Here is a 20,053-nt window from a genome sequence, read left to right on the forward strand (position 1 = left end):
AGTGTGTGTTAGGTGTAACTGGCCGTCTGGAGGAGCAAACCAATTGTGCTAGCACAGAAAAGGCAAGAAGAGAGAGCAGTGATGTGTGCAGAAAAGAGCAACTACGAAGGTGTGGATCCCGAGACAGTTCCTAAAGCAGTGTGCAAGTGTGAGCAGAAGATTAAGTGGTAGCCGCCTTGACTAGAAAGGACGACACCATCAACGGAAGTAGGGAGCGGCAACTGAAGTGTGTGAGCGGCCGTCCTGCTGTGGGTGAAGCAAAGGTGAAACGTTGTTTTGCTGAGGGAGTAGCAGCGGCCAGCGGCTGGCACAAGCATATGACAATCAGTGGCATCCGAAGTGCGTAGGGAAGAGAACTACACTCAGGACTCGAAGGAAGGCCCCAAACTGTGAGGCAACGCGAATGCATTGCAGAGGAGCCTGCAAGTCCGTCCACACGGTAAGCGCTGCGCTGGAATTAAGCCTGGGGGTGTGCTCGAAGAGAAAGCAAAGTGCACTTGTCACATGATGTAGGCTGCCAACGGTGAAGCAGCTCAAGAGTACTGTTGAGGAGCCTGCACATCCGTTAACACGGTAAGCACTGCTCAACAATTGAGCCTGGGAGCAAAAGAGTGGGTTAGAAGGTGCTCACTCTAGCCTTCTCATGACATTTGTATTAGATTTTATCCCAGACCTGAAGGTAGCCACTGCTAACTGCTATTGCCACTGTCAGCTGTCTAGCCCTTTTGCCCAGCCTGCTCCATGTAGCAAGTAAGTTGAATGAGGCAAGTTGCTGTATACGCTCATCTATGGCTCGTCTGCATTTTCAGCAATTCTGAATCGCTGCTCTGTTTCACGAACTTCATTGGGGTTTTCATGGAAAACAAAAATTGGTTTCCAAAATTCAACTAGTGTGGTTTTAGCGACACAAGCCTGCCATCGGGTGGTCACAATGTTTAATGAGAGGAAGGAAAAGGGAGAATAAAAGAGAATGGATCTCAGCACAGCCATCGTCACTCCACCTCTTTTTCTCATGATTCCAGGAGAGCCCCTAATTGAATGGGAAGATTGGATTGACTGTTTCGAAAATTAACTCCTAGCTCTAGATGGGGCCAGGTTTCCAGCCATAAGGAAAGAGGCGTTCCTTTTAGGGGATGTACGACATTACAACGCATGCTTTTACATCGCATGCTTTTACAACGTGAGTTTTACAACGCATACCATTACAACGCATAGCGCTTTGGGGTGCTGGATAGTGAATAGTTTAATTTACTATTCCAACTCCAGTCCCCGTGGACACTAGGGAAGGTGTTGGACAGTAAATTAAACTTATTCCCTATCCTAGAGCGCCCCCCAGCGCAATGCGTTGTAATGGTTTGCGTTGTAAAAGCTGCGATGTAAAAGCATTGCGTGGTAAAAGTTGCGTTGTAAGTGATGTTTCCCCTTTTGGGTCTATTAGGCAAAGAGGGACAACATATCTTTATAATTTGCCACCATGGTGCCATGGAAGATATATACAAAGAGGCTGTTTTACGACTCCAGACCAGATTTGCAAAACAGGTCAAAGTGGCCATGCAATGTCACACATTTTATACGCAGCCACAGTGGTCAAATGAGTCCATTGATGGTTTTGTGGCCTGGTTGAGGGAGCTCTCCACTAAGTGCCAGTTTGGTGCCATGACTGAAGAAATACCATTATAATTAATTGGGTGACTCTGTATCCCTCAGAACCTGGGTAAATTGTATAGCAAAGAGAAATGGTTCTGTTGGGTTTAACAACTAATGTGTACAAAGTAATAAATACTCTGGAAACATTTGTAAGAAACACACCAAAATTACAAAAGTAATAATAAACACAGCTCTTTCTTTAGCAGTGAATAGTATCTTTGCTTTACAGGACTTTTAGATTAGCTGTCAAATGAACAGATACATAAACAAAGACTGTACAATGTTCAAGTGTGTCTTGAGTGACTTTAGATGATTAGTGACTATAGTGCTGTACAAGAAGTGATAACAAAGACATGTGAATATAAACAATCGCAAGGGACTTTTTTGATAGACAGGCCCAATTTTACAAGCATATCACTCATCACATCACAAAGGACGACGTTATTGTCTCCACCAGTCCATACAATCCGCTAAACCAAACTGGAAAGGAAATCCCATGCTAGCGTGATATGCTGCCACGGAAAGGCATGTGGGTATTTCTTGCGGGGGCCCATTGCAGGCCCCCAGGGACTCTGGGGGATGGGGGGTGGACATGGGGGTATCTATGGTATCCCCCTGCATTTCAATGTACAACATGGCAGGCACCGCATTTTTAGCATTGCGGCGGGGGGTGCTTTCAGCCTTAAAGTTAGGATTTTGCTCAGTTTAGGGGTCCTAACTTTACGACCCCTAAACCAAGACAAATCCTAAGTTTAAGAGTTTCGGTAGTCACAGAAGGCATTTAGGGGTGCTAAAGTTAGGAGTCCTAACTTTACTTCTGCTAAACTGGGACAAATGCTAACTTTAAGAGCTTTGGTATTCAAGGAAGGCATTTAGGAGTCCTAACTTTACGACTCCTAACCTGAGAAAAATCCTAACTTTAAGAGTTTCGGTATTCACAGAAGGCATTTAGGAGTCCTAAAGTAAGGAGTCCTAACTTTACTACTTCTAAAATGAGAAAAATCCTAACTTTAAGACTTACGATATTCAGAGAAGGCATTTAGGAGTCCTAAAGTTAGGACTCCTAACTTCTGTGAATACCAAAATGAGTAATTGCCTTCTGTGAATACCAAAATGAGTAAGTGCCTTCTGTGAATACCAAAATGGTAGTAAGTTTAGGATTTTTTCTTGTTATTTCTGTGAATCGGGCCCTGTATGTCTCCATCTAACCCCACACAGGTCACAATAGGGGTCACTCAGGGGTCTTTGCTCTCACCCACACTCTTTAATTTATTCATGGAACCCCTAACAGAATAGTTGAATGTATCTAACATATACTATCACATCTACGCAGATGACACCCTATTGTATTTAACCCCTTGCATGCTTATGACGAGCTCAGCTCGTCATGAGACACAGTGGAGCTGTGCTCATGATGAGCTCAGCTTGTCATAACTGCCGCGGCAGGCCCACGCGGGGCTAATTCCCCGCCTGTGCAGGCGTTCTATGGGAGTGGACTGAGACGTGACGAGCTCAGCTCGTCATGAGCACAGCTCCACTGTGCAGCATGACGAGCTGGGCTCGTCGCGAGCACCGCTGCGCTACACGTGCCCCCCCCCCCGCACCGAAGGAGAATTAGCCCAGAGCGGAAGGGGTTAAAAGTCTCTTCTCCCGAAGAGATAAGGGGGATATTTACAATAAAATGTTGGAGTGCGGTGTTACTCCAAAATTCGTAACTCCGTGCTACGGCATTTTTTAAACGCAGGGATGCACCGTATTAACAGAAATACACACCACGGCGATTCCCCTAGCTATGCCACTAAATAAGCTGCCTAGCGCCAGAGCAGGCACATTTGAGCCATGTTGCAAGGGTGCCTGCAATGCAGGGGTGATTATTTATGTGCATGAAGGGAAATCTTCCTGCACATAAACAATCATTCATGGGTATTTGCTGTTTCTATGTGTGCTGCAGAATGCAGATTTCATAGAAAGAGCAAAATACAAGGTGAAATTATTCATTTCTCCTTGTATTTCCATCCTAAGACTAGGTTTTACCTGGCCTTAGTTTTTGGCGATGCCTAATCCTTGTAAATGTAGGGCAGCGTCATCATCATCAAATAAACTTTATTCGGCTTTTGTTTGTAAAACCATAAAAGTTACACAGATACAAATACATAAAGACGGTTAAGAAATTAATACATAATTTTAAAAATTATTCTGTACCGCGGTAAGTCAACTGAATTAATAAACATGCCAAGTTAAACTGACTTTACACATCCATACAGGTCCTGGATTTCACAGAAGCTTTTAAAAACCCTACTATAAAAAATATACAGACTTCTTTCAATAGTTGGAGATACAGGAGGGCCGGACGAGCCTGTCTAAAATTCATTCTTTTTAAAATGGGATCCAGAAAATGCTTACGGGGAAATTCCTACAGTTTGCATAAAAACAGAAAGTGCAGCAAATCCTGCGGAGACTGACTGTCGCAGTCGCAGGGAGCTAGCACTTGACCTCTACTAAAACCCTTAGGTCTGGCTAACAAGAGATGGAAGAGGTTCATCCGGAACCTAGTTAGCAGGAACTTCTCATGTGATGACAGGGACCCCATAAGATAGGATTCCGTCATCGGGGTTGTTTTAAGCATAAAATACATCCGGACACTAGGTTTCAGCACCTCCTCGGCTTCCCTGTCCGATTTCCTTAAAGTCAAAAAGCCTATCTTGGTTAATTCCACATCCTTCTTGACGATAGCGTCAGGGGTGGCGAATGGATCACCCCGCCCTATCCCTTCAAAATTTCTTTTGATACACTTAAGTCAGGGAATAAGGGCCGAGTTATCAAGAGACATACACTCTCTTAGTATTAAATGATTGAGAGTTAACTCTTTATTCAGCCAGCACTTTAGCCAAAAGATCAGGGGTCATAGAGCAATAGCACCACTTAGGTAGGGGACCCCCAGTTCCTCATGGACCGCTAAATTAGAGGTTCCACGTGGAACACATAGTAAGCATTTCAAAAAGTCATTCTCCACTACCTGAAGGGAATCTACGGCAGTGTATCCCCAAATTTCTCTACCATAGGTGGCTATGGCCAGGCTTTTAGCTTGATAAACTTGTAACATAGCTCCTGTGGATTTCTTCCCTATTTTAAAGGCAAAATTAAAAATTGCTGTATTTATCTGTGCCAGATCCCCTTTTTTCCTCAAAATTAGGGGACCCCATTTAAGGTGGGCGTCAAATAGAACCCCTAAATAGGAAAATACATTTGTGCGAAGGGTTCTAAAATGAAAGCTCTTTTTCAAAGGTTGCCCTACTTTCATGACGTAGGACTTGGAATTATTAATTGCCAAGTCCTGGTCAGACATGAATCTGGAGAATGTGGTTAAAAGGGATTGCAAACCCATTTCAGTCCTGTATATGAGGACGGCGTCGTCCGCATAAAGCAGGACGGGGATGCCACGCCGCCCTACATGGATCACTGAAATAATATCGAGGGACAGACTATCGACCAACAAAAATATCGTTGACAAAATATCGAGAGACAAAATATCGAGTTTCTATCTACAAACAGGTAAGTACAAAAATATCGAGTTAAAAATATCGTTTACAAAAATATAGTTGTAAAAAATATCGACTTTAATAAAAACAATGTTTAATTACATTAATATAAAAAATTAATTACTAAAATATACTTAACAATACTTAAAATAACTTTTAATAATTAAATAATTAATGAAAGTAAAAAAATAATATTTTTTAATCATATTTCTTAAAACATATATATATATAGTAACAAAATTTAATTAAATAATAGCCAATATTATTAACGTACAAATACAAAAGAGTAAAAATTACTATTCCCACTCCAGTGGGTGCAACAGTAGGGAAAGCGTTGGATAGCGTAGGGGTTAAAATTACTATTCCCACTCCAAGGAGTGCAACAGTGGATATATGACGTTACAACGCAACTTTTACAATGCACTACCATTACAACGTAAGTATTGGTAAGTATATAATAATTTTTATAATTTAAATTATTTAAAATTAATTTAATATAATTTAATTTAATTTAATTCAATTTCATTAAATTAAATTAATGTAAATGTAATTTTACTTTATTTTTACACTGTACCCCTGTACCCCAAAAACCCAAATCTGACCCTGAACCCTAAAAAAACCCTTTACCCAAAACCCCAAAACTGACCCTGAACCCTAAAAATACCCCTTTACCCAAAAACTAAAAACTGACCCTGAACCCTAAAAATACCCCTTTACCCAAAAACCCAAAACTGACCCTGAACCCTAAAAATACCCCTTTACCCAAAAACTAAAAACTGACCCTGAACCCTAAAAATACCCCTTTACCCAAAAACTAAAAACTGACCCTGAACCCTAAAAATACCCCTTTACCCAAAAACTAAAAACTGACCCTGAACCCTAAAAATACCCCTTTACCCAAAAACTAAAAACTGACCCTGAACCCAAAAAATACCCCTTTACCCAAAAACTAAAAACTGACCCTGAACCCTAAAAATACCCCTTTACCCAAAAGCCAAAAACTGACCCTGAACCCTAAAAATACCCCTTTAATTTAACATATTTAGCAATGAATCAATTAAATTAAATTAATTACCAATTACATTTTAATTAATTAACAAATATTTTTTAATTAACAATTAATTAAATATTACTTCCAATTATTAAATTTACATATTTAATTAATTATAATTAAATTACTTCCCACCCTATTCCCCTATAAACCCACAACCCGCTACAGGAAATGAATTATTTAAATTTACACAATTAGCAATTGGTCAAATAAATTTAATTAATTACCAATTAAATTTTAAAAAATTAACAAATATTATTTAATTACCAATTAATTAAATATTACTACCAATTAATACTTTACATATTTAATTAATTATAATTAAATTACTTCCCACCCTATTCCCCTATAAACCCACAACACGCTACAGGAAATAAATTATTTTAATTTACATAATTAGCAATTAATCAATTAAATTAAATTAATTACCAATTAAATTTTAAATAATTAACAAATATTATTTAATTACCAATTAATTAATTATTACTACCAATTAATAAATTTACATATTTAATTAATTATAATTAAATTACTTCCCACCCTATTCCCCTATAAACCCACAACCCGCTACAGAATAAAATTACACAATAATTTAAAAAAAATCATTAATTAAAAATAATTATAACATAAAATGACACTTTTCACACATATTATAACATAAAAACACTATAAATAATTAAATATTATTTAAAAAACGATATTTTTTACTATCTAGATTATATACTTGGATATTTTCACTTTCTAGATTATTTACAGTCGATATTACTTCACTTACCTTAAAAACGATATTTTGACTGTCGATATTCTGTCCTGTCGATATTTTGTCCAAACGATATTTAAAACTCGATATTCTGTCCAAACGATATTTTGGAGTCGATATTATGTCTGTGCACCGCCCTACATAGGGGTAATCCACTCCAGTTAACCTTAATGCACTATCCAGTTCATTTATATAAAAGTCAAATAAAAAAGGCGCCAGTATGCATCCTTGCTGTACTCCCCTCTTAAACTCAAAGTCCCTGTAGACCTGCAAGTCCTGCGAAAACCTGACATTAGCTTTAGTTGATAAGTGCAGGCCCTCGAGAAAATTAACTATACTGTTCTCCAACCCCATTGTCCTCATGGACTGCCACAGCTGCTTGTCCCTGCTTACACAGTCAAACGCAGATGACAAGTCCATGAAGGCAAGGTGGATGGTTCCGGGGTGAGCAACAGTATATTTGCTCAGTATCATAGATGACTTAAGACACTGAGCAACTGTAGAGCGTCCGGCCCGGAATCCATATTGGACATCCAACATGATCTTATGCTCATCTGCCCAGATTGATAACCTCTGTAAAAGAATCCGTCCTACTACTTTAACCACTGAATTAATACGCGAAATCAGTCTGGAACAGTGGGTACTATTTTTATTGCCCTTCTTAAAGACAGGGACTATAGTGGAGGATGACCAAGACTGGGGGCAGCCATTCCTTGCAGCTGCATTAAATACTTACTCCACTATCGGGGCCCAGAACAAGGGGTCTGACCTAAATAAGTCTGGGGAGATCACATCTGGGCCTGGTGCTTTGTTGATGGATAATCCTGTGATACGGTCCAGAATCTCACCCCTTTAACAAATTATTACATGGTCCATCGAAACATGTCTTTCTTGGGGGTTAGGCTCAAGAGGGCAATCAAACATGGATTCAAAATGAAGTACCCACTCCTCCTCTGTGATATGTGAGTTTAGCCCCCTTTCCTGATCAAAGAGGGGTTGGTTCACAACACTCTAGAACCTCGAACTATTCCTGAGAGTGATTGAGTCGATCAGCTTCCTCCTTCAAGGCACCCTTCCATTTGGCCAGGGCTAACTTGTATTCCTTTTGACAAACACATACCTCTGATTGAGTTCTTGGTTTGGCTGCCATAGCCTCCCTCAACCTCTTTGCCGCTTTACAGCAGTGGCAATCAAACCATCTGGGACCCTTTGTGGTATTTCTATTAGCTGGAACACTTAAAATGTTACCCACTTTTTGCGCTATTGACACATATGCACCAAGAATCACATTAGGGGAGAAACCTTCAGTTGTACATATTGTTAATTCATGTGCACAGGATATTTTTTACTTCATTGTAAAATTGATCTGGGGACACCTGGGACCATTTTAATCTGTGCTTACCATCCGTCGGTCTCAGTACACCCCTGGTTGGAGAAGCCACAGACTTATCTGTTAATGGGCCCGACATATAAACAGTTAGTGGATTATGGTCACTAAACTCACTCTCCACAATATTAAAACCATGAAAAGAAGATTGCATCAAAGAGGAAATTAAAATGTAGTCAATAAATTACCCCCTACCGTGCCCTATAAAAGTCAGCACATGAAACTTAGTATATGGATCAGTTAAAGACATCAAAGTCACCATATCCAGTTCATTTATCATGTTGTTCAGCAGTTCCCCTTGGGCATGATGTTCGAAGTGAAAACCCCACCTACGGGGGCAGCCCAATTCACAGATACAAGATGTTGATGGGTTACCACAGGGGTGTATATTGAAATCTCCAGAAACCACAAGAGTATGTAGACTGTGACCCAAGAATTCTCTTATAAACGCTTCCAGAGTAGTCATGCTACAGTCTTCATGCAGACAAGCCACCGAATTGTAGAAATTAACAATGCCCCTTCTGGTATCCCCCCTTTTGGTGGACAATGCCAGGATTCCACGGTGTGTAGTTGGCATCACCTGGATCTGACAATCGACAGCCACAGAAATGTATACAGCTAGACCACCCTTTGGTCTTCCGCTCACCGAGAGGGTGGCTGGGATCAAAAAAGCCTTGTAACCTTCCAGAAATAGATTACAATCCACTGACCAAGTTTCTTGGAGACTAATTACCGTGAATTGCTTCACATATTGCACACACAGTGGATCTTGAAGCGTATTGGCCAACCCTGCAATATTCCAGGATAGATAATTATTAGATCTCACATCTGGGGGCCTTACTGCTTCCTCCACTGGGGACTGGTCAGGAACATCATGCTCCAGCTCAGGGGGTAGATGCTCCTTTAGTCAATCACAGTCCTCCAAGCCAGTTAGGGCCGCAAATCTGTTGTTTAGTGGAAATGACGGGTCAGTGCCAACTGTCTCTCTAGTTCAGAAGGTGAATAGACCATAGAAATAGGCTGTTGCCTAGGTGCTATTCTATTTAACCACCCACCTCGAGGAGGGACCCTGGGGACATTTTCAGTCATGTCCCTATAAGGGACTGGCTTGTAGAAGTACCCCAGGCGTAAAGCCCTTATAACAGATCCCAATAGGGGGGTGAGCCTGATGTCCCTAGATAAAATTTTGCCCGCAGTGTGAGGATTTCCAAAATTTACAATAACACAGTCCCCCGAGCCCATTTTGCGTGAGCTCTCTATCCAACTTACCCTACGAGCCATAAGGATATTTCTGACCACGCGGGCACCCAAAGTGGTATTATGTGTGAACCAGTGAGTTAATTTATTCAACTGCCCGTGGTTCTCACTAGCCCCTTTGGGGAGAGAGGGAACATTCCCCAGAACCACTACATATTGGGTGGATTCGAGTGTGAGGTCAATAATTGGAAGACTTGATAGCTGTAAGTCCCTTCCTTCTGGTCTCTTTGCCCTATGAGGCACAGATGGCCCAGCTCTTGTAGGAGTCTGTCGTGCGATTGCTCGAATGTCTACACTATTGGCCTAATGCTGTTGGCACTGCTCTTATCTAGTACCTCACTATTTACTATAGGCCTCACAGGTGACCTTACTCTTACACCGTTCATCATAGTTTCGAGCCTGCCCCAGAAATCCCCCTCCTGGGAGCTGTCAGCGTGCTGCTCTAACATTGACTGAATCATGAGAGTAGGGGGTCCCTCTTTGCAAACCTTTGTGGAAGGGACAGCTTGTAATTTCTTTCCAAATGTGCCCTGAGCAGATTTATTTGATTTCGCTAGTCCCCAACTTTTCCTTTTTGTAGAGGAGGATTCGCTAATATAAGTTGACTTCAGTTTTGCTTTCTGCCCTCGAGTTGTAGCTTTAGATTTAACAGAGCTGGATTCTTGCTCTATAGATGAACAGGAAACAGACTTTATCATTGTATCTGGGGCAAGTGGGGACTGACTCAGCCGGGATGGAGATACATCCTGGATGGGAACCGCGAAAGAATCAGAAATTGCGGGGGTTCGAGAGAGTCTAACTTGCGAGGGGTGGGGCTCATGAGATAGTCTGCGTTCTGTAAGTTGTATTTCATTAATGAGAGCTGGTTCTGCCCTCAAAATGAAGGCATCTAAAGTTCCAGCCACACTCTTCCCAAGATCTGGCTTCCGCTTGTTCATGTTGGCTATTTCTAAACCCACTAAACTGTTTACACAAATCCCAGTTAAAGTGCTAAAGTGCTAAACCGATTTTAGGGCAAAGTGTCTGGTGCAATATACAATGAGGGGAAATCAATACAGTACTAAAACACAAACCAATAAAATGTCAAATATAAAACGCAACAAGACCTTGTATTTACACTAAAAGAGCAAAGTGCATATATGTTGTTAAGCAGCAATAATACTAATACATATATACAGTTTAAAAACACTACAGTACAATATGTGGTACAGTGCCCGGGGTCAGAGAGCAAATTTTAGGTCCATGTGCCTAATTTGGTCCAGATTCAAAATAGGGGATGTAAATGTAAATGCAGTGTACTTGTATAGCACACGAATCGACCCCAGCTGGGGTATCTCGGCGCTTGTACGAATACCGCTGTGGAACTCTTCCTGGATTTTCCCTGTGAAGTGCCCACTCCTGGGCACCCCCAAGGTGAAGCCAGGCATCCCAGCGCTGTTGGGGCCATTGTGGAGATTAAGCAAGCTATTGCCCAGAGTTGCACCCATGATTAGAATGGGCACCGAGGCAAGAATTATTAGGTCCGAGGAAATTGAGCCCAAGACCCGCCGAGGCGGGAATTGAACCCTGGTCCAGGTCTAGACCTCTGCATCAGGGTCTGCCACTCTAACCATTGAGCCACTCTTCTCCACGAACCATTAGGGCAAAGCAAAGCGTTGTAATGACGCATTAGGGCATAGTATGTGAGGAATATACTGCTAGCAATGGAGCACCAGTACTGCCAGCAAGCTCAAATGACTGGAGCAACAAGAAGCGGACAGTACCTGCAAGCAATCTCCAAATGCTGTAGAAGAATTCACAACCTCAGATGAAAGGGGGGTTACCCTGCCCTGCCTCTTTCTGGCAATGACGGGCAAGGACGGGCCCGCCCTTGGCCCGCGCGCGTCCCGCATTGCGGGAGCCCTTGCAAGTTTTTATCTGCACCTCCTGGCGTTCTAGTGCTGATGGCATGTGCGCGACGGCGCTAAGGACCCTGGGAGCGGTAGTCCTGCTCCCTCCGAAGTACTCCGCTATGGGAAACAACCTTTACAACGCAATTTTTACAACGCACTACCATTACAACGAAACTTTTACAACGCAAGATCCATTACATCGCATGCCATTACAAAGCAGTCATTACAACCCATACCATTACAACGCATACCATCACAACGCAAGTCATTACAACACAGTCATTACAAAACATACCATTACAACGCATACCATCACACCGCATAGTACCCTCACACTATCCAAAACTTACCATACTGTTGCACCCGCTGGAGTTAGAATAGTAATTTTTACCCCTACACTATCCAACACTTACTCTACTGTTGCACCCCCTGGAGTTAGAATAGTAATTTTTACCCCTACACTATCCAACAATTACTCTACTGTTGCAATCCACCGAAGTTAGAATACTAATTTTTACCCCTATACTATTTAACCCCTTGCATTCTGGTGACGAACCCCAGCCGTCACGCTCCGCGGTGCTTGTGTGCTGATGACGGCTGGGGTTCGTCACGGCCCGCCCTGTTTGTTTGTTTACCGCACAGCGGCGGAAACGGGCCAGCAGCGAAGGGGTTAATAATTACCATAAATGCAATGTAATGGTATGCGTTGTAACGTTATGCGTTGTAAAGGTAGTATGCATTGTAATGGAATGCGTTGTAATGGTAGTTTCTAGAAAATTTGTTGTAATGGCATGCTTTGTAATGGAATGCGTTGTAAAGGATTTTGCATTGTAAAAAATGCGTTGTAAAGGCATGCGTTGTAAAAGTATGCGTTGTAACGTCATACATCCCTCCGCTATGCTCCTGGTACGGTCCTTGGCCCCCAGCGAGCTCAGCAGATAAATTAAGGGCAGTTTTGGCAGTTTGGCAGCTTTGGCAGTATGAGGGTGTCCCGCGCTGCGGGAGCCCCTGCGAGTTTTAATCTGTGCCTCCTGGTGCTCTAGTGCTGATCACAGCTGCGTGATGGCACTAAGGACCCTGGGAGTGGTAGTCCTGCTCCCTCCGCGGTACTCCGCTAAGCTCATGGTTCGGTCCTTGGCCCCCAGCGGGCTCCGCAGACAAATTAAGGGCAATTTTGGCAGTTTGGCATCTTTGGCAGTATGAGGGAGTCCTGCGCTGCGGGAGCCCCTGCAAGTTTTTATCTGCGCCTCCTGGCGCTATAGTGCTGATGGCAAATTAAGTGCAGTTTTGGCAGTTTGGCAGATTTGGCATTATGAGGGCAGCATCAAAAAGCAATGGGTGTTGCGGCGGAATACCCACTGCATGCCCCTTTCACGCTAAGTGTAGTGTGAAAAGGGGCCTTATTTACAAGGCAGCCTTAAGCCATATTAAGTGGCTTAACACTACTTTGTAAATAGGAGACGGGGAAATTGCCACCAGAACGTAACTTTTAGTGACATTTTAGTGGTGATATCCCCTTGTAAATATGCCCTTAGGTCTCTAAACTCAACCCTATAAAAACACAAAATTGGCTGACTGATAACCACCTCCAAATAACTGCTCTCAAAACAGAATTCCTCCTAAGCACCCCACCCAAACACTCAACGTACATAGCAGAATGGATGAAACAACTAACATCGCTGAATTGCATACCTCACATTATAGAGTCAACGATATCTCTGGAATAACATAAGACAAGACTCTGAACATACTGGAGCCAATCAACTCTGCCACCAAAGGAGCGAACTTCCACACGAGCATCTTAAGAAAAATAAAACTCTTCCTTCCCCCGGACGACCTCAGTCAGCAGACTGAACAGCACTCGAGGTTGAACAGCAGTTCAACCTCGAGTGATTCCCAGGCTGGACTATGAGAGTGCAACCCTATGCGGCCTACCCAGAGCTAGGCTGGCGCCCCTGAAGGCCTCCCTCAACTCTGCTGTTAGGCTCATTACGGGTTCAAAAAGAAAAAATCACATCACTCCTGACCTGAAATCTCTTAACTGGCTTCCATATGAGGCAAGTATTCATTTGAAAATTGCTTGCATGACCCATGAAGCCCTCTATTTCAATACTCCGAGATACATTGTACAAAAACAAGAGCTTTCTGGTGGTGGCAGAACATCCAGACGCACTAGCTCCCTATTGCTGAAACCATCAAAGGTTTTGTAAAAAAAAAACATATAACCGTGTTTTCTTAGGCATGGCCACGAGAATCTAGAACGCCCTTCCGCATGAAATCAGAATGAATTGCTCAATTGCTTCATTCAAGAAATAAATAAAAATTATTTTACTTGATGAACAAATTTATGCCATAGAATGCATAAACTATACCCCAGGACATGATTTATCCCGTAGCCTGCTCGCATGCTTATTTCTCACAAACTAAGTTCTTATGTTGTTCCATGGGTTGTTGTCCGCCTGGAAACCTGTTGTTTTCCCTCTAGGGAATTCTCCCATACCCTATTCCTCATGAATGAGGCATTTATTTTCATGCATGTCGCCTTGATTATTGTAAAGCGCTCTGATACCCGTAGGTGTCATGTTCGCGCTATATGAAACTTTATGAATAAATAAATAAATACAAGGGCAGCTTCTTACGGAGTCAGAAGAATGGGCAGAGGATCATTGCATTGGAGAGGAAGAGGCCCAAAAGGTGATCCGGTAGAGAGAGACTGTCTCTAGAACTCAATGGTCTGAAGTTATTTTGCACACATTTTGGGGGAAAACAGCAATGTGGCCTCCAATAGGAGGAAGAGGGGAAGAATAAGATGGAAGAGACGTACTTACCTTGGCCTTGAGGAGGAAGGCTTGGCTGCTTGAATCAACATCCCAAACATAGGCCTCACAGGGAATGGGAACGTGTCCGGAGAATGTCGGGACTAATTGTTATGCCTCGGGCTCAAGCCAATAACATTGGAGTAGGCATTTAATGACTGATGTAAACCAATAATTGTTTTTTAGGTATAAGTGTATTATATGACTTCAGAACAGTGTTAATTGTCCAATAATTACACTCTCAATTAATCTCCTTCATAATTCTTTGAATATTGGCAAGCCACCCAAGTCTGGAGCCCCATGTTGGGCTGGGGCTCATCCCTTCCCCTCTTGGGACGGGCTGCAAAACACCTGAGCCACTTCTCCATTCTAAGGATATTTCTCCTAGTTTCGCCTTCCAGGGAAGGCATAGCATTTTGACACATTCACAGGTTTACCAGTCTTGGTAAATATGGGAATGCGCCAAATTCCATGGGTGGATGTGTGGGAACAGCCTTACCAGGGCAGAACAACGCAAGGCAGCGACTTGCACTGCCTTCTGTTTCTCCATATTTACCATGCAATGTGGCCTTGCGTTGCTTGGTAAATGCGACTTAAGTATTGCGTTGACCTTGTCGCACCATGTGTGACGCAAGGGCAATGCAATAGGAAATCTGGCCCTTATTTGTTAAATGTGAAATGGAAGGAAATATCCATCTCAGAGCCGAATTGATTCTGCAATGTGTAACCAGGAAACCTGGGCTCAAATTCCTGCTTCATTACTTAACCATGTTTTGTGAGCCAAGCCAAATCTTTACTTCACAGTGCCTCATTTTCCTTCGGCGACCAGTTTCAGGGCACTGTGAAGTAATTCAGTCCAATTGACAACGGAAACACTTAATAATTTTGAAGAAATGACCTTATTTACTTTTTTTTAAGTTTGATTTTATTGAGAGGAAAAGGGGAAGGAAAAAGAAAAAGCAGAACAATGGATATGACAATAAAATACATCTTAAAGAAAAAGATTAGGTATTATAAATGGCAATGAATACATAAAGAAAATAGGCAGTAAATGAAAGTGTCCAATAAAAGGCATGTATAACTAGCGACCTTATTTACTTTTAAAGACTAGCCAGCCCCCTGGCTCCCTCTGCCAATTTACTGGTGTGCCCACCGCTACATTTTATTAACACCAACTCACATGTTGAAATCTAAAACTTCTCTTGTTGATCCTTTTAAAATGATTCTCAATGAGGAGCGGACACCTGCGTCCTTCTGATCCCGAATACCATCATTTTGTGTTTCAAAGTTAAGTGCAGGGAGGATGATCCGCTCGTTAAAGTTAACTGTGGTGGGCTTAACTTCGAAATACACTTCATCATGCACTGCTCGAAATATTAGCGGAAAAAGAATGAGTGCTTGCCCTGCAATACTTCTGACGGCATCTAACTTGAAGATAAAGGCAATAGGTATGATATAGAATTTAACGATAATGCAAAATCATTCCATATCCTGGAGAATCTAGTCAATAAAGTCGAATACACTTTGGAATTTCTTTTTGGGGAAGAAATTCTACTTCTTAATTGTTCGTTAGATTAGACACTCGTTATTACCCTGCTCTAAATCTATATCCTGCTTGTGAATGAACAATGAGCCCTGGTTAGGAGTCCCGACAGAGCAGAATTACCCTTTTGAGTTCCGCTCGGTCTGATTCTGAGTGGACTGGTGTTTCCACACCCAGTTTTCAGAGTGTTGGGACAGCAGAACCGATTTAACTAGGTGGAACTTCCTCCCGCTAAAATTGCGTAAGTCTGTTTTTGGATCCAGCACCATCAGCCAAGTCTCTTGTTTTTTTCTGCCAGAACAAAAGTTCCCCTTCCTTCCCTCACTTACTCCTGCCACCGCCTACCTCCGCTTCCCTCACACAGAGGCCGCAGCATATATTTGCCACTTGCTCAGAGCATTGGTTAAGCATAAAATCCCACTGAATTAGGAATTGTGCGTGGTTTACATCATGTGAATCAGTATCTGCAAAGCTAGTCTTTATTTTCTTAGGTTTTATTAATAATTTCAGGATTCTAGAGCACTTTTACTCCGCAGCAATGTACATTCTGTATGCAGAGTATGCACTCTGGAACTTGTAATCAGCCTGAGTAGGAAAAAAGCCAGCTTGTGGCCTCTAGTGAGTCAATGCATATGTATTTGATTAAAAAAATGTATTGCGGATTTATTAAGCGTTGGCAAAAGGTGTAACCCCACAATTTACATGAATAAAGTATTAAAGAAGTGATTGAATCTAAAGTAAATCCATATTTTTCTCCCGGGTGGGGGGGCCTCACCTTGTAAGAAGTCTGGTCCCAGTGTGAAGGTAATGAAGCGAAAGAGGCAGCTTTCCTCGGCCTACGGACACCTTCTTGGACGTCGTCCTCGGTTGAAGCGCTGCCGCTTTTGGAACGAGGGAGCCCCCCACCCGCAGCAGGTTGCTTTTATTTGCTCTGGTTAGGAATTTAAACCCCTCGAGTCAAGGTCTGTGTAACAGGCAAACATGGATCTGTGGACAGAAAGCAACGTCCGTCTCCGACCATTGCGAAACCACCCGAGGGAGGAGGGTGCTGGCGGAATGCCCCACTGTAAACTGATCTGAAAACTGTATCGGGAAAGTCGGTGATTAATCAAACACTTTGAATTATTTCAATTTCAAGGAAGCCGCGAGTTCATCTGTGCATAAACATCTCTTGTTTAGAGAACACTGGAAGTCTAAAAACCTAATTCAACTTTTTACTATGAACATCTGCATTGCAGGGCGAGTTTTTTCCGTGCCCACTTTACGCCATATACGGTAGAGAGCCCGCAGCTGTAGCGTCTCAAACGCTGTTGCTTTTTAAATGCAGGTCATGCAAATTGTGTCTTTTGTCGTTCAACGCATAGTAAACCAGGGCCGAAGCCATGCCTTAATGTGCTCTGGGCTGGGGTGAGGTGCCTCGCGCACTGAATGATACTAATGAATCATACAGCCTGATTCATGAAGCGAAATAGCGCCCGCAATGGCTGCGAAAACGCAATTGCGGGTGCAAAACACGGAATCGGCATTCAAGTACGAAATAGCGAAATCGCTAAAAAATAATAGCGAGCGGAATAGCGATTACGCTGTAAAAGTCGCAGACTCCGGGAAGTCGAGCATTAGCGATAATGAAATAGCGACCAACCACGGAATCTGCGAATTGAATAGCGAAACGCAATATTGTCTCAATCGGCATTCATGAAAGAAATACATTAGCGAAAAAGCGCTAAATCGCACATTTGCGCGGCGCAATTTAAGGACAACTCAAAGCAGGTGGTAACCATAAAAGCCATGATTAACCAAAATTTGAAAAACTGTTAGCCAATCACCAACAGGTCCAGGCCTGACCAATCACACATAAGGACATTCAGCAGCAGCAATAGGCGTTCCACAATGCCTGGGATGTACATGGTGGTGAGGCGGCGAAGGCTACAGCGAGCAGCACGGAGGAGACGCATGAGGCAGGCAAGGATTTACCGGCAGCGGGTCACCTTGCTGGGGCAAACCAGAGAACAGATTTATGCTAAATACAGGCTGAATGGGGAAATGATCACCTGGCTGATACAAGAACTCGACCCCATCATGCAGCACCCAACAAGGCGAAACAATTCTGTGCCCACACATGTGCAGGTATTGTGCAGCCTGCACCTCCTGGCATCCGGCAGTTTCCAGGGCATAGTAGCCGCTGCTGGGGGGATATCCCAGCCCACCATGTCACGCTGCCTCCACACTTTTGTTGACGCCATGCTCACCCAGCTCCACCGGCACATCACATTTCCCACGAGCCAACAGGATTTGGACCTCACAAAACTACAATTTTATAATGTTGCCCATTTTCCCCATGTCCTTGGCTGCATAGACTGTACCCACGTCGCCATCTGCCCACCAGCTGGCACGGAGTATATGTACCGCAACAGGAAGTCGTACCACTCCCTCAACATACAGATGGTCTGCAATGCCAAGACCATCATCACTGACATTGTGGCCCAGTACCCAGGGAGTACCCATGACTCCTTCATCTTCAGGCACAGCGGACTCCACACACGACTGATCAGGGGAGAGTTTGGGGAAGGACACCTACTTGGTAAGTACACTTTGTCGACAATGTCACATTGCTATGAAGTAACTGCGCTGCACAGGCAATCAACATCTGCTCCTCTCATACAGGTGACAGTGGCTACGCCCTACGGGAATACCTCCTGACCCCTTACCTCAACCCTGCCACACCTCAGCAACGCCGCTACAATGTTGCGCACATCCGGACAAGGAACTGTATTGAAAGGACATTTGGCCTGCTCAAGAGCAGGTTCCGTATACTGCACAAGACAGGTGGGGCCATGTATTACAGTCCTGCAGCGTGCTGCCGCATTGTGGCTGTCTGTGCAATGCTTCATAACATTGCAACCAAGCGCCGGATACCAGTTGACATCTCAGGCAGTGAATCTGAGGGGGACGACCGGCCACCAGCACATGCGCACCATGCACGCGGGGAGAACCCAGCTGAAGGCCACAGACGTCGCAACCACATCACAGCTAACAATTTCTAGCCCACCCCCTTCCCCCACCCCACATATCACAATTGCATGCAAACTGTAATGATTACACAAGGCGTATGTGTGCACCAAAATAAATGTATTTGTTATAATCACACAAAAAAAGGGTCTTGGTAACAACTATTTACAAAATGCAGTATTCATGCATACTGCATGAGACGGTCCATGGCAGGCTTAAGTTCAGCCTGCGCCTGTGTCCCTGACACAATGTCATTGGCGCCTCCGGCGCACAATCCCCAGGCGCCTGTGAGGCTCTTCCTCATCCTGGGCAGCTGGAGCAGTCGTAGCCCTTGTGCTGCGCCTAGGTGGGGGGGCCTGCGTGGCAGAGTGGCTGCTGACACTGGAGGCACCCTCACTAGCATCATCACCCCCCACAATTGCCGGTAGCACAGGTGCGTGCAGTGCGGTGACGGCGGTGGTCAAATGCTCCAGCACCCGGGTAATATCCTCGCAGCACTGGACCAGTTGGTGCTGCTGGGTCAACGAGCGCCGCGCAAGCAGGGTGGTGGCATTTGCCGAGACATAATTGGAGCGGCTATAGGTGGACAGCCGGCTCAGCAACTGGTGGTGGCGCCTGCTTGCAACACTGCGGTGCTTCACCAGCGCTGCAGTGTTGTCTTCCATAGCCGCCGTCATGCGGTCCATGGCCGCCGTCATGCGGTCCATCCTCTCCCCGACTCCAGCCACATTGCGGCCTATCTTATGAAGCTGGAGCTGGATTGCTCCTTGCTGCTGGGACTGCCGCTGGTGTATGCGGAGCATGCGCCGCTCCACGCTCATGCAGGCATGGAGATGCCCATTGCCCCGCCTGCTGTTGGGCCGCTGTGTAGCGGATGTGGCTGGCCCAGATCTTATTGGACGTGCTGCAGGTGTTGTAGCAGCTGGTGTTGCAGGTGCGGCAGCCACTGGAGGCACATTGGTGGGGTGCCTGGCTCTGGCAGACGGTGGGCCTGCAGGTGTTGAAGCAGCAGAGGCGGGGGGCCTGGCCTTGGCAGACGGTGGGCCTGCAGGTGTTGAAGCAGCAGAGGCGGGGGGCCTGGCCTTGGCAGACGGTGGGCCTGCAGGTGTTGAAGCAGCAGAGGCGGGGGGCCTGGCCTTGGCAGACGGTGGG

The 20,053-nt window shown here is 44.1% G+C and overlaps 1 protein-coding gene across 1 annotated transcript in view; it reads right to left on the bottom strand.

Moving 5' to 3' along the window:
* Positions 1–16,862, bottom strand: part of LOC144817999 (complement component C6-like) — a 652,704-nt gene extending 635,842 nt beyond the window's left edge. Inside the window, exon 1 of the mRNA XM_078675004.1 lies at positions 16,668–16,862. The gene's annotated coding sequence lies outside the window, so the exon portion shown is untranslated. The remainder of the gene's footprint in view (positions 1–16,667) is intronic.
* Positions 16,863–20,053: the final 3,191 nt, after the last annotated feature.

This window comes from Lissotriton helveticus, chromosome 2_1 (genome assembly GCF_964261635.1).
Source record: "Lissotriton helveticus chromosome 2_1, aLisHel1.1, whole genome shotgun sequence".
NCBI lineage: Eukaryota > Metazoa > Chordata > Amphibia > Caudata > Salamandridae > Lissotriton > Lissotriton helveticus.